The sequence below is a fragment of the Phoxinus phoxinus genome (genome assembly GCF_949152265.1).
Source record: "Phoxinus phoxinus genome assembly, chromosome: 2".
Taxonomy (NCBI): Eukaryota; Metazoa; Chordata; class Actinopteri; order Cypriniformes; family Leuciscidae; genus Phoxinus; species Phoxinus phoxinus.
Window position 1 is genome coordinate 32145085 of NC_136877.1, and position 14726 is coordinate 32159810.

General features: G+C 36.7%; 1 long non-coding RNA gene across 2 annotated transcripts in view; it reads right to left on the reverse strand.

Moving 5' to 3' along the window:
- The window catches only part of LOC306994754, a 64711-nt gene that overhangs the window by 6467 nt on the left and 43518 nt on the right, over nucleotides 1–14726 (reverse strand). For both annotated transcript variants that reach the window (XR_013796731.1, XR_013796732.1), the window contains exon 5: nucleotides 2270–2412. This is a non-coding gene — a long non-coding RNA (uncharacterized lncRNA). The remainder of the gene's footprint in view (nucleotides 1–2269; nucleotides 2413–14726) is intronic.

The window sequence follows — 14726 nt, forward strand, 5'->3', positions numbered from 1 at the left end:
TTTACTCATATCTCTCCATTAACATCTAGTTAAAGTGACTTACAATATAAAGTGCACCAATCAGCGATTCTTTTCTTGTTTATCGCTCTTCAGTGTGGGTCCAGACTAGCCCTTCATGTTCTAACAAAGCCCGTTTAATTCATTATTAATTGATAGGGGCTTGTATATTCATGAGTGTGTAGTCTTGCCATCATTGTAAAACGTGTCAGCTCTCAAGGAGGTCCGCTTTGAGCCCGCTCAGCTTGTGTGTGTGTTTGTGCATGCGAGTGTTTTGATGTGTAGGTCATTACGCTTTCACTAGCCCTTTGTTTGGCTGTGTGAAAAATCGTTTAGAAAGGGCAGTCTGGATTGAGACGCCATGTTTATGTTGCAATCAGATCTGAGCGATGAGACACAGGAGGGAGGCTAGCTGTGTGTGCTATTTATTCACTGTTTCCCTCACTCTCTATTCCCAAGAGCCCTCAAACAAACAGCACACACACACACACACACACGTACATACTTTGGTAGTCCAATACAAAACATCCCAATATAGATATGCCCATTAGTGGTCCATGTCTATGTGAGAATGGCTCTAAAAACAGAAATAGAAAACATCATTACTGCTGCAGGAGTGCTGAAACACTAGAGTAATATGACAATCCCCATAAAAAGAGCTAAATAATCATGTCAAATAAATAAATTAATTTAGCAAAATCAAATAAATGTTACATCTAATTTCAAATCTACTAAGAATTGTTTTATAGTATTTTTAAATAAAAATGTGAACCCCTAAAAGCAGTTTTAATAGGTTAATAATATATAATAAATAAATGGGGTTCTCATTTTCTCCCCATTCTGTCACATCAGGAAATAGATGACACATAAAACATACACACACAAAACAACAGTGTAACTGGAGGGGTGTCAGTCTCTCTCTCTCTAGTTAGGGGTCTGCTCTGTATCCAAGTCAAAGTAGTGAACTTGGCACATCCATAAATTCGGACGCCCCCTTCATCAGAGCGGCCACTGGACCCTGCCATAACTCATTTGCACTTGCACACACACACACTTACACACCAGGAACCACTGGGTCCAACCATAACTCACATACACTCTCAGAGGTCTTTAGATCCCTCTCAGAGGTCATAAACCACGTTCTCTCTCACACATACAGAGGTATGTGGGGGTCCTAGTTTGAGGTCAGGTGATGGAGCTCTCAGGGTGATATACTGACACCCAGTCTCTCTAACTGGGGTAATGAGTCACAGAGTACGAAACACAGCCTAACTTGTTATTTTTTTCATTTTGACAAGAAAAACTGCTCTCAGACATCAAGTGATATTTATGTGTATTAGCAGTCAAACAGAGGTTATGGACACAAAACACAAATGTTGCCCTTTGACACTGTGCAAGCAGTGCGCAAAAGCCGCAGTATGAAGTGAACATCGTACTAACATCTAATATGTCAAATATTTCTTACTTTTGACTTAAAGTGGGCAAGCGAAAATTACTTCTACTTGAATACGTCTGCAAATAACGAGAAAATAAAATATTAAATTAAATAAATAAATTATATATATATATATTTTTTAATATATATATATATATATATATATATATATATATATATATATATATATATATATATATATATATATATATATATATTTTACATATAAAATAAAATAATGGGTTATAAACAGATTTAATTTAATTTAAATAATACTAATTATTATTACTATTATTATTAAGACATATTAAGGTGGCTTCTATGTAAGAAACCGCACACACTATAATAAAACCAATTATTATTATTTTTTTCTGTTGTCTATTGATGCTTTTACTGGACATCGCCTTGTGCACCTTTTGGCTGTTGTAAGGCGCTATAAAAATACAATTTGATTGATTGATTGAAACATATACAATAAAACTAAATCAATTCAGATGCATTTAAACAAGTCTTATCTAGCTCTAATGTACATATCCAGATTATCACACCTTATATGTGTGTGGTGTTTAATCTGGTCATGCTATCAGAACTACTGTACATTCCAACTGTGCAGCAAATGTCAGTGTGCTGCAGATTCTGTGCATACGTGTGTGTGTGTGTGTGTGTGTGTGTGTGTGTTTGCACAGAATATTGAGCAGGTGGAGCAGGTGATGGAAACTGAAGGAATGTATTTAACCGCAGTACGGCTGAGTAAACATGCAGGTTCATGGGTAATGGAGTCTACATCTCACACACAAACACCTTCATGCATGCACACACAAACATGCAAACTCTTACTGGGTAATGGAGTCCATCAAACTCGTTCTTCTCTAGGCTCACACGTACAGTCTGAAAATTAAATACTCATCAAGGGCTCCCAAGTGCACCGCCACAAGCTTAAATCCTTGTGTGTTAAACAGCTCTGGGACTCAGTGTGGTCTCTACAGGTGAGGAAGAAAGAGAAAGAGAGAGACAATGAATCCATTTACACAGTAATAAAAAATGCATACTAATAGAAAATCCTTGTGTTTGCATGCAAAGCTCCAGAGAAAAGAGTTAGAGTAGGATTCTACACAGATCCCGCAGGACATCCGACCCTGAGGTGTATATTGATCACAATCACATGCATCTGCCACCAATCACAGTGATTCAGAGTTTTATCATAATATTAATCATCTGAATGGATGAAGATGCTATGATATATGATCTATAAAGACGGCTTTGCTTGCAAATATGCAATTTTTATGTAACATGTCCAATTTTATATATGTTTTGAATATATTGTATTGACAATTTCATCTATTAATACATTGATAACAGACAAACCAAAAATAAAAGAAAACAGCAAATATAATCAATCAATGAATTTGGTGGCTAAGCTAAGCAATAAGCATCGCAGGGTCACTCCAGTAATTGTACACATAGCTATGTAAAAGCCATCATCCATGCATACATATTTCATGAATGCCTCCCCAAAAAAACATGTTAAAATGGTAAGAGTGTGTCAGAGAAGAGAGCCCAAACATCCAAAACCGTACACAAGAATGTGGACAGTATAGGTCACACACAAGGAGACGTGGGTCACGCTCAAATTGTCCATCAGTCAGACAGGCAGAACTGATTTAGATGCTAAATAATGGTTTAGATATTCAAAAATTCCATATATATGCGAAAGGCTCCAGTGCACACCGAAGCGGACCCATCAAAGAGCCCCTCGCCACCACTCCAAGAACTGGCTTCGAAGAGCGTCTTTGTGTCTGTTACATTTTCCCAAACCCACAGCCAATGTGATCTGCTATTAAGTGAACAAATAACATTTACATTCATTTATTTATATTATTAAGTGACGCTGTCTTAACAAAAAGAGGAAAAGTCAAGTAAATAATTCACATAACCAGGACAAATATTTGAGAGAATGCTCAGCTGCACTCACAAACCAAGAAACCCAGAGAAACAGCACAATAAACTAATCAAGAGGTGCGTGTTTGAAGACGAACAAGTCAAATTGCAAGGTTAAAGACATGAGGGCCTCAATTCCCCCAAAAAACATAAATATGTGTCTGTGGCGCATTAGAAAATGCAATCCTTTTTTCTATGAACATTGATTGTATCAACATACAACTGTGCATCCACTCAAAAAAAAAAAAATATATATATATATATATATATATATATATATATATAAATGAAATAATGATATATGATAAATTATATATATAAATAGATTGTAATGAAGAAATTATTTTAAAGAACTAAATCAAAAGGACAAGTAGTCCATGTTTTGAGGCAGAGAGAGAAAGAATCTGCACATGGACTGTTTAAATCAAACCCATGTCCTCTCACAGGCCTCCACTGCAGGTCTGCACACGCAGGATAAAAGGAAGCAGATGATATGCGTCACACCCTGCAAGCACAAATCAGATTTTTGGATGGGCTGGTCAGGAGTTTTTAAAATGGCTGACTTGCTTTTCTAAACACCGTTTATTAAATATAATCTCTAATACAAAATACCTGAAGCCTCTGATGTGTGATATATGCATGCCTACTTTAAATTCAATTTAAACTAAATCCATTGAATTTGAAAATACCAAAAATGGAAGGTTAACAATGTGTAAAGATTTAGTATTATTATAAAAAATAAAAAAAAATATATAGTCTCTTTCAATCTTATTTTATTCGCTGAAACTGTAGCTGGTACATTTTAAAAAATGTATTATATAAAAAGACTGTCAGTCTTTTATTTATATTTAGATCACATGTCTGGAACCTTACTCATCTAGAACAGTCTGTCTGATTGAGTGAGCAGTAATGTTGACGGACAACCAAAATCTTGTGATCTGACCCCAAAGACAAAGGTTTAATAATAAATATAGCAGTGTCTGGATTAAAAAGACACCACTCTGCATTTTTAATGTAAATGTGTGTCTGCATGCTGTTAAATATGAATGATCCCCGTCTCACCTCAGGGTGAATGTGCGAGGAACGAGGAGCGATAGTCTGCGCTTGTGTGTGCGTGCTAAGACTAAGCAGTTTCATTCAGCCACAATTTAGTATAAGGTTCTCTAAAGTTCATATGTAAGGAATGTCTTGGCTAAATCACAAGGGTCCTAACTGAAAGCACCCCTAAACTTCTGCAACACTTCTTACACAGTCTCTCACTTTAAAGTAACCCCTCTAACTCTGATCCTACTGGGCTATTAGAAGGGCAACGGGGATTTTAAATCACCCACAGTGAGAGACAGAAAAAGAGAAAGAAGGTCGACTGTTCCTCTGCTTTATTTACGCCCTGTTGCAGCCACTGGTTGGCAGGTACTGTTGGTGTGTGTGTGTTGTGAGTATGGCACTGGGGCAAGGCTGAAAGGGGTTGGAAGGGTAATGCTAGGGCTATCACATTAACCTGACTGGAGCTCCTCTAATAGGCACCGCAGCTTAAATTGATATATCAATTTACTCCCCTCCTGCAGGACTTCAAAGGCCTGCAGTCTTGTTCCCTTAGCCTTTACCCGCCCCACATCAATCTGCCTGTCTACACTGCATGAGCCTCTCACCAACCCAGCACACTGCATAGCCAATCACATGACCTGGGGGCTGTTCCATAAAAGCCGCTTAGAAAAGCGGGGATTAAAGTCCAAAACCCGACTTGAATAAACCTAACAAATAAGTTGGGGCTAAAGCGGTTTCATAAAAGGTAATTCAAGTTCACGCAATCCCACTAATTTGATCCAGGTTTATCTAGTCTAGATAACTGCGTGTGCACGCGTTTCTTAAGCAGCCCTGGAGGTCGATCATAGATCAAATCGATCCACCATCAAACTGCATATATTTTGTGCTGTTTTATGCGTTTGAGACATGGTGTTTGCAAAACTTACATTTCACAGGAATATTCTCCATCTGAAAATCTTAGAAAGTCGTGCAAATAGTTCCATTTTGCTGTAAACTTCACATTGAACGAGCGCTGCTGCGCGCATGCGCGCCAAATCGGAGCGCAATAATTCTGACTAATATACATTTTGCTTTGAAAATGAATAGGCTATGCGATATTTTATAACACCAGAAATATCTTCTAATTATAATAATTTATCTTTAGGATGTTGGATCAGTTGCAGTGAACTTATATCTCATTAAACTAAAATATATTTTATACTTATAATAAAACAATTGAACAGAAGTAGGCCTAATTCAGGGAAGAAATTTTTAAGAAACCAAATATAATAAAGATACAAAATATAGTTTTGAGTATAGGACCTAAGCTACTTAAAAAAGATGACTTATACTTATTTAATTAGAATGCTGAGAATTACAGCTTTTAAAGCAATCTTTTTTTTTTTGTGGAGAAAGCAAGAAGGTTTGGTTAGATTTAGTTTATACAGTGCATTATGGAGAGGATAACATGAAATTAAGAGCAAAAGTATACATTTTGAAAAGATATGTGCAACTCTAAAATCAAAGAATATTCCATAAAATAAAGGAATACATATTAGCCTATAACTAAATAACCTTCCCTCCCTTAACTCTAGTTATTTGTTATTTTATTTATTTACTTATTTAATATTTAAATAATATTACTTTAATAACTTATTATGAATTATGTGTCATTATAAGAGTTTGATATAAATATGTGAATGTTTTATTTTTTCCATTTTTTTCATATGTAAAAGTGTCTAACTATGTACTTAATGGTTGTTGTTCTAATAGTGTTTAGGTGTTGGTGGGTATTATCACAAAAGAAAAAAGTAGAAGGAAAAATAAGATTTATTGGGGGAAATATTATGTCTTTAAAGGAACTATCCATTTGTATAATTGTGTTAAATGTATTTGAATTGAAAGACATAATAAAGTACATAAAATATATATATATATATATGCTAAAATATTGGTTGTTGGACATTAGATGTGCCTTAGAATTTTAAACCATACAATTTAGTGTATTTTTAGGATAATAACTGTAAAGGGACTATTGTAATGGGGTAAATCAAGTGTAGGTTAATACAATTACTAAGCTCAGATTCATCTTACCAGTTTAAATGTATACTGTGCTTTTGTAATTATTTATTTTAAATGTTGTGTCTCATACATTTTTAAAACTATCTAATTAAATCACAAAACATTCAGCCAGTAAGAAAAGTAAACCTGTAGGATATGTGTATATATATATATATATATATATATATATATATATGTATAAACCCCGACATATATATGTTTTTAGGTCTATATTGTCTAATTTATCATTGTAGCCTTAAGTGGATTTTCTTTACTGTATATTTATTTTTGGACTTATAGTGGTTAATAAAGTCAAATAATGGTATGAGAGATTGTCAGTAATTGTGTTCCTATTGGTCAGTGTTAGAGGATCTGTGTAACAACTGAGGCTTAGCCTGACAGTTAGCCTGCCCTGGACCAGGCTAGTTTCCCAGCATAAGTTGCCAGGGTAACTGAGTTTGAACTATTTTAAGTTTGCTTTATGAAACAGAATCAACCGACAATAAGTCTGACTAACCAAAATAAGTCTGGCTTATACTCTAATCTTGGTTTATGGAACAGCCCCCTGCTCTGACAAGAGCAGTTCAAACTGGCCAATCAGAAGACAGCCATGAAGTCGAAAATCTGCATCTGCAACTCCGATCAGTTGAATTAATACTAGCAATGTATTGATGGAATCTGATAAATTGCTGCAACTTGAATCCTAACTAAAAAAATGTGGTTATTTAAAACATTAAGTTATTTTATAATATAATGTTAAAGTTATGTAGTGAAAAAATCTGTTGACAAGACACATACTGAAACAATATTGCAGTAATAATAATACTGAAGACCTCTGGCATTGTTTACTACAATCGATGACAGTTAAGTTTGAACGCTGTAAACAAAGCAACTACATAAGTTTATATGAGCTTTTAAGTCACAAATACTAAGAAATGTGAAGTATTTGAAAAACCAACAGTTGTTCCAACTATCCAACTTACTATAATGTTAAAGGTTTGTGAGTTAATCAATTATTTCATCAAATAAAAAAATACTTTTTATAGAAATAGTTAGGAGAACCTAAAAATCAGAATGCATCAGGTTGCGTTGAATTATTTCATTTTCCTTTTTTAATATAAAATGAGAGAAAACCAGTCTGCGGAAAGCAATGAATATTAAGAAGTATCAAGCCACTGGATGACATGACTGACCAATCAGAATTGACTAGGCCTACTCAAAAAAAAAAAATTGTGTAGCAAGTAAACATATTGAATCTTAATTATCTGCATAATAATGCAGCCTAATAAAACACATTACCAATTAGATGCCGCGGAGCTTATGTGCCTTTATTCAAGAGCCGTAAACGGGAACAAAAAGGCAGTACATTTGTTTTGACATGCATCTGTGAGCTGTATTTGTGTTAGCAAGACATTTACAACAGCTGAGATAGAAGCAGATCTTCACAGTTAGCTCCAGACTCTGTTCTTTTACACGGAATCAAACAACTCGTCTTTCCAGCACAAGCCCTAGAGGGCCATGATGTCATATCCAGTGTAACACCTTGCGGATGACTGACACATGTTTCCCATGGAGAGACAGACACACAAACACGCAAATGCACACACGTACGCACACAAATTGAAAGAGTCTTTGTTTTGTCTGACATCTCCCACCTTATGCTAACCTGTTTTGTCAAAACAATTCCCACAGAAATTAGATGACACAGATTCGGGAAGATAAGAGCCTAAATCTGCCAGAACCAAACCAACAGTGACAAACAACACCTGCTTGCAGCTTTCACACAATGCTTTTAGTGCACATATCGATTTACATACCGAAACACTGTCAACTGAGTGACTCATTTGGACAAAACAATAATCAAAATAAAATAAAAATCAGTTATCAATGACCTGTCTTTTCTTAATCGAGCAGTGATAAGAATGAAGTCCTGATAAAAGATACTGTGATAAAAACAACAAATGCTTGCTTTTTCCAAGGATCTGTGGTGGGTTTCATTCTAAAAAAGAGAGATCATACTGTATCGATATGCTAGAGCGACTAAGACTGAGTACTCCAACCGGCTGAAAACGACATCTGAAATGTTAGGCTGGATAAAGAGGAGAATGGAGTGTGTTGTCAGGTGAGGTTCTTTCTCAAACCCACCTGATCAGAGAGTTTAGACAGAAGGGGGAAAAAGACAGCAAAAATTCCAGGAAGAAAGAGAAGCACTGAAGAGGTTGAAAGAGATTGAGAGAGTTGAGAGGATGTGGAAAGAGAGAGAGAGGGTCACAAAGTAGACGGGAGCCATGAATACAAAGCAGCTGAGATGTGAGGGAATTTTACAGCAGCTATTGTCTGTCACTCACCCTGTAGATTTGTGATCACAATTTCTCCCCATCAAGTGTTTCACTTTCACCTGAAGTAACTACCCAACACAAATCTGCTTTTTAGCCATCTGCTTCTCTCACTTGGTCTTGCAGCAACACACACACAGTCTCTGTGTTTTTAACACAGAGACAACAGATACACATCCCCATCCCCCTGCAGTCCTCCTCGCTGCCAGGCCATACCCTCCCTTGCCAAACAATGACAAGTGTTCACTATTAAGGGTTAAGTTGCAATAAATAAAAATAAAATGAAACCTGACTCCCCGTCCAGTCGTCAGACCAAGAAGATAATAAATCCACATAAACAAAAAGACCCGTTTTAAACATTTTATTAAGACAAAATATATAAAGTTTCAGAGTAACAAAAGAAAAGACCAGTGGGTGTATAGACTTCACGCCCTAAAATAACAATCAAAATAGTCAACAACAACAACAACAAAAAGACTCCCTTCCAGAGATCTAAGACAAAATTCTAATAATTAGCCTAACTACACTATCATACAATGTGAATGTTATCATATAATAGAAAAGGATATGTCACCCCTACAAAGAACAATAACACTGCTTAAAATATCATTTTAAGGAGACAGGAGTGTGACCGACCCGGAGCCACAGCAGCTCGTTTTGGAAGAGCGGAAGAGATCGGCTGCGTCCGTAATCACTTACTCTCGAGATACTTATTTTGAATAAGTATCACGACCGCTAAAAAAAAATGATGTTCTATATAGTATGAGGGGGTGTAGTATGAATGTAATCCGGACGTACTACATTAACCATGCTGTCATTATCACGTGACCAGCATCACTTGCATCGCTTTACTGCTATTCACAAATCCTCTCCCGTAGCCTCATGGGATAGTAAAGTGTCCATCGTATGCACACTTCAGATTTTTGTCAGAAGTAGTAGGTCATTCGGGTACTTTTTGCCTACTCTTTTATGACGCCTGCATACTTCTTTTGTCACTATATAGCAGGGAAGTATGTGATTTCGGACGCAGCCATTGTTTTAAACATGCAATCAGTGCCATGCATCCAATCCAATGAAGAAAGGTGGAGTAAAAAACACACTAATCCAATAATTCTCTTTCTTATTTGCTGCTTGAAAGAACTGCTTCTGTTGATTTTTTTTTAGGTCCATCTGAAATGTATCTTTAATTGTTTTTACATGTTAAATCTTTTCACTGTTGGTGACCTTTGCATTCAAGGCCTTGGTCCGCGTGTATGTGTGAGACCGAGGCAAAACATCCATCCAACTATTCGATCAGTGTGAGCAGGTCAAGAGTTAACAAACGCACAATCACATACACACCCATGCAAACACACTCACAGTCCGGAACAAAATTAGTTAAGTGCTAAAACAGCTGTGCTTGGTCATTTATTCAGCAAACACACACAAAATAACCTCACTTTACTGTAAACGATCAAGACCACCCAAGACGCCCACAGGTTTACAACAGATTTAGACCAGATGAGAAACGATAAACTCATTTGACTGCTTCTTTCTTTATTCTGAATGGCAAAAGTGATTAAAAAATAACATAAAAATAATGTCACTAAACATCTATATTTTACTTTCATATCTTTGAACATGAGTTTATCACTGGATGAAAGTGCAAATCATCAATTCTTCAGCTTTTCGAGTTTGTCAATCCGTCTGATAAGACTAAGCCGTTCAAACAAGACCTATCCTTGGTTATATCTGCTTTGTTTTTTTTTGTTTTTTTTTGCTGGTCTGTCGTTGCTATCTGTCATACTGAAAAACAGAAGCTTAAAAAAACATTCTGGCAAAATATCTACAGTATTATACCAATATATATATATATATATATTTTTTTTTATATATAATTTGTGTATTGTTGTATGAATTTATTTTATAATATTTATGTATAAAATGTAGGTATTATTATGTTGCTCTTCTATTGAAACATTACATTCATTTTCATTAAACCAGGGCCTAGCCAGAAATACAATAATGAATTGTTTGCGTGATGAAACCGGTCTATTGCATTTGTTCAGTGCATTTGAAAATGATGGTCCAGCACTTGCATTGTCTTGAACGACTCCAGCCAAAAGGCAACATGCTCTGGATCTTCTTTTCTTCTTCATTCCATTCTGTCTTTTTTTCCCACTTAGTTTATCATTTGTTGGTGAAGAGCAGAAAGAAGGAATGGCACGGTCACTGATTCACCACAATAGGTGCCCGTGGGGGTTGACAGGAGGCACAGTTTGTGGGTGAGGTGTCGAGGCTGGGACAGCTCCAACTCTGTGTCTTTAAAACCATCACTGTTGTGCTACACTACGCTACGGGCCAGTGAGTAATCTTCACACAACAAATGTCACAAGGAATTCTGGGTAGCGCACACAAAAAGAGCAAGTCTGTGAAGAGAGGAGAGAGAGAGGAAGTGAGACAATGATGAATGATTGGCAAGGTCCTGTTTGTCTCTCGCTCTCAATCTCTTAATTTTTGGCACCGGTCTTGTAAAGTTTTTTCGTTGACACTATTGCATGACAAACTGACAGTAACATTATATCATTTAATGATGTGCGCTTTACAGAACAAGAGTCGCAGCTCAGAGGTCTACTTTCCTTCTCTCTTTCTCTCTCTCTCTCTCTCCGTCTCTCTTTCTCACGGTGCTCCTCTGTCGGTTGGAAGCCCAGAGCAGGGCTGCTGCGGTGAAGCTCCCGTTACACTCCGCCTCAGCCTCTCTGTCATCTCTGCTAAGCCCAATGCACCCTGGGAAATTAAATAACCCCATGTCTCAGTTCCCATTGCCCCAATTAGCATATTTTCTGTACAATGGGCATGGTGTCTAGGATGTAAAAGGACAGTCATTTAACTATATTTTCTCCATTAAAGGGATAGCTCATAAAGATGAAAATGCGTTTGTTGTTTACATTCCAAAACTGTATGACATTCTTTCTTCTGTGGAAAACAAAAGATGATATTTTGAGAAATGTCTCAGTGTTTGTTTTCATTTGTCCATACAATGGATGTCAGTCTATCTGGAACAAAATAGTCAGCAAAATGCTTTGGCTATCATTCATATCAACAAAATATATATTTTTTATGTTCCAGAAGTAAGCCATACAGGTTTGGAACGAAAAAAGGGGAAGTAAATAATGACAATGTTTACGTTTGCTTGAAATATCCCTTAAAGTATAGGTATCTTCTATAATATATATAGTTATTTCCTATGATATATATATATATATATATGTGTGTGTGTGTGTGTGTGTGTGTGTACATTATATATATATATATAACATTATATATATTATAACACACACACACACACACACACACACACACACACACACACACACACACACACACACACACACACACACACACACACACACACACACACACTAATTAAGCACATGATGATATAATTTTTCCTTTAACTCCCAGCACAAGGAGGGGACACAGCTATTTCATAGTAGCCTCCACTCTTTAGGCATTTTTACAGAAAGAAAAAAAAAAGTTATCATATAAAAGTTATTTTGGAAACTTGTTTTATTTGATATATTTATTATTTTCAGGACAAAACATTATCTCTTCACAAATAGGTTTTGCAAGAATGCTCACTTGCCAACCTGCAGACTACAACAATATACGTATAACCGGTCGGCGGTCAGACTTCTAGGTATGGCTCAAACTATAGTCTGCATGGAAGCCGGGCGCTCTAATGAGGAGGTTAAAGACCGCAACCCCGGTGTCAGACGTCAGCGTGCCTATATTGAGGCCAGGGGAGTGAGGTTTACCTGCACAGCTATCACATACCAGCATTTTACAGTGGAACTACATACGTTCCATAGCCTTGTAATCTGACTCCGTAGGAATCTTTTTAAGGTATCATAAACACAGTACTGACACAAATGCATTACAACAACATCAGTGAACAAAATTATTCCTACAGCAGAAAAAAAGTGACTTTTATTCTTTGAATTAAAAATTATATTTAATAATGAAATAATTGACCTCAAATTGTATTTGCTACAATATGCATTTTTATGCTTAGTAGTGTATTGTGTAATTCTTGCTTCACCTGTTTTGAAAAAATCAAGTCTTTGCGTGTGGAGTGTTATTTGCCAGACACTGAATTGCTGTTGTTGTAGATTTTTGTAACAATGTTTTGTCATTTTGTTAGTTTATCATAAGAAAAATAAATGAAATAGCAAAGATTGTATGATCACTTTCTGTGCTGTCAAACAAATAGATAGAGAGAGAGAAATTACTATTACACATTGGAAATGTGTAATTGATAAGGTGGAAATTAATATGGTTTAACAGCAGAACTTAACAGAGCAGACTTATTCTTTCACACATCCTGTATGCAATCCACATGACATATGTCTCCACACACACACACACACACACACACACACACACACACACACACACACACACACACACACACACACACACACACACACACACACACACACACACACACACACACACACACACACACACACACACACACACACACACACACACACACACACACACACACACACACACACACACACGCACACACACAAACACACACACACACAGGCAGTTAGAGGCGGTAGCAGGCAGGCATTTAGACAGCATGGTATAAGAGCTCAGTAGGACTGCCACACTCAGTCCAAACCAAATGAGACCATGCTGCTTCAAACTAGCCCAGCAGTCTCCAAGGACTCCACACTGATTCTCCACAGCAGATCATTAAAGTCTTGTATTCTCCCTTCTCTCTTTCTCTTCACACTCCCTCTCGCCTCCTCGCCCTCCCAACCATATCCGTACTGAAAAAAGTAGTCTAAATAAAGTTAAAGTCTGAATAAACAAAGGCTTTTCTCCTATGTTATCCCCATCCTTCGTCCTTTCCTTCTCTTCTATGGGCCACAGTTTCCCTGAGATGATTGTGGAATCTCATTGGCTCATTCCAAGCTTGTTGCAGTGGTAGCTGGTTCTCAGTTTAATTGGAAACTTAAATACTTTGGGTAATGTGTGGCCCCTGGGAGCCCTTGCTGCCATTTCACAGACGCATACACACAGAAAGAGGAGAGAGAGAGGAGAGAGAGAGGGAGAGCAGACAGGGTGTCTCTCTCTTTTGCACAGGACCTCCAAACCCTCAACACCCCCACCCCCTCAAACTACAGCTGTCCTCAACGACAGCCCCGGCCCTTCATTATCAAAATAGAAATTTGTGTCCTAAGTGCAGCAACATTGCTAATGCTAAATATCCAACTCCCTCAGGAGCTAATTACGCCTGAGTACTGGCAACATGGATTCCATTTTTTCACCTCCAATAACAACTGTAAAAGCAATTTGAGCATTTTTCAATTAATTAAACACATAGTCTCCCAGTAACCTCTTGTCATTTTGCCCTCCAGGACTAAAGCTAATTTGTGTAAAATAAAACGAGAGAGCGTGTGTGAGAGAGAGGGAGAAAACAGCGGATGGGTGTTTTTAGTCATTTTTGCCACTATTAGCCACTTAAGGAATTAAAGGGGTAGACTGTAAATATTTCATAATAAATACAGACATGTCACTTTGACAGCAATCTGATGCAGGGTTTAAACATGTTCAAAATGTTAATGAGTATAATAGGTTGGTCTAGATCTATTCACAGTCAAATTTGATTCCTTTTAGTTGTCATACTATAAGTACACAAGAGTAAATCAACTTTTTTTTTTTTTGGGGGGGGGGGGTTATTGTATATTTATTTGCGCATGCTCATTTCAAGCTATTTTAATATTTTGATTACCTTTGTCATCATCTAATTCTCAAAACACAGATAATTTAATAACATGGTTAGATGTAACATGGTCTTCAACAAATATCAAAATAAATACATTTTTCATAGTGCGCATTGCATTGTTGTGATGCTTAAATTCCCATGTAGCATTTACAAT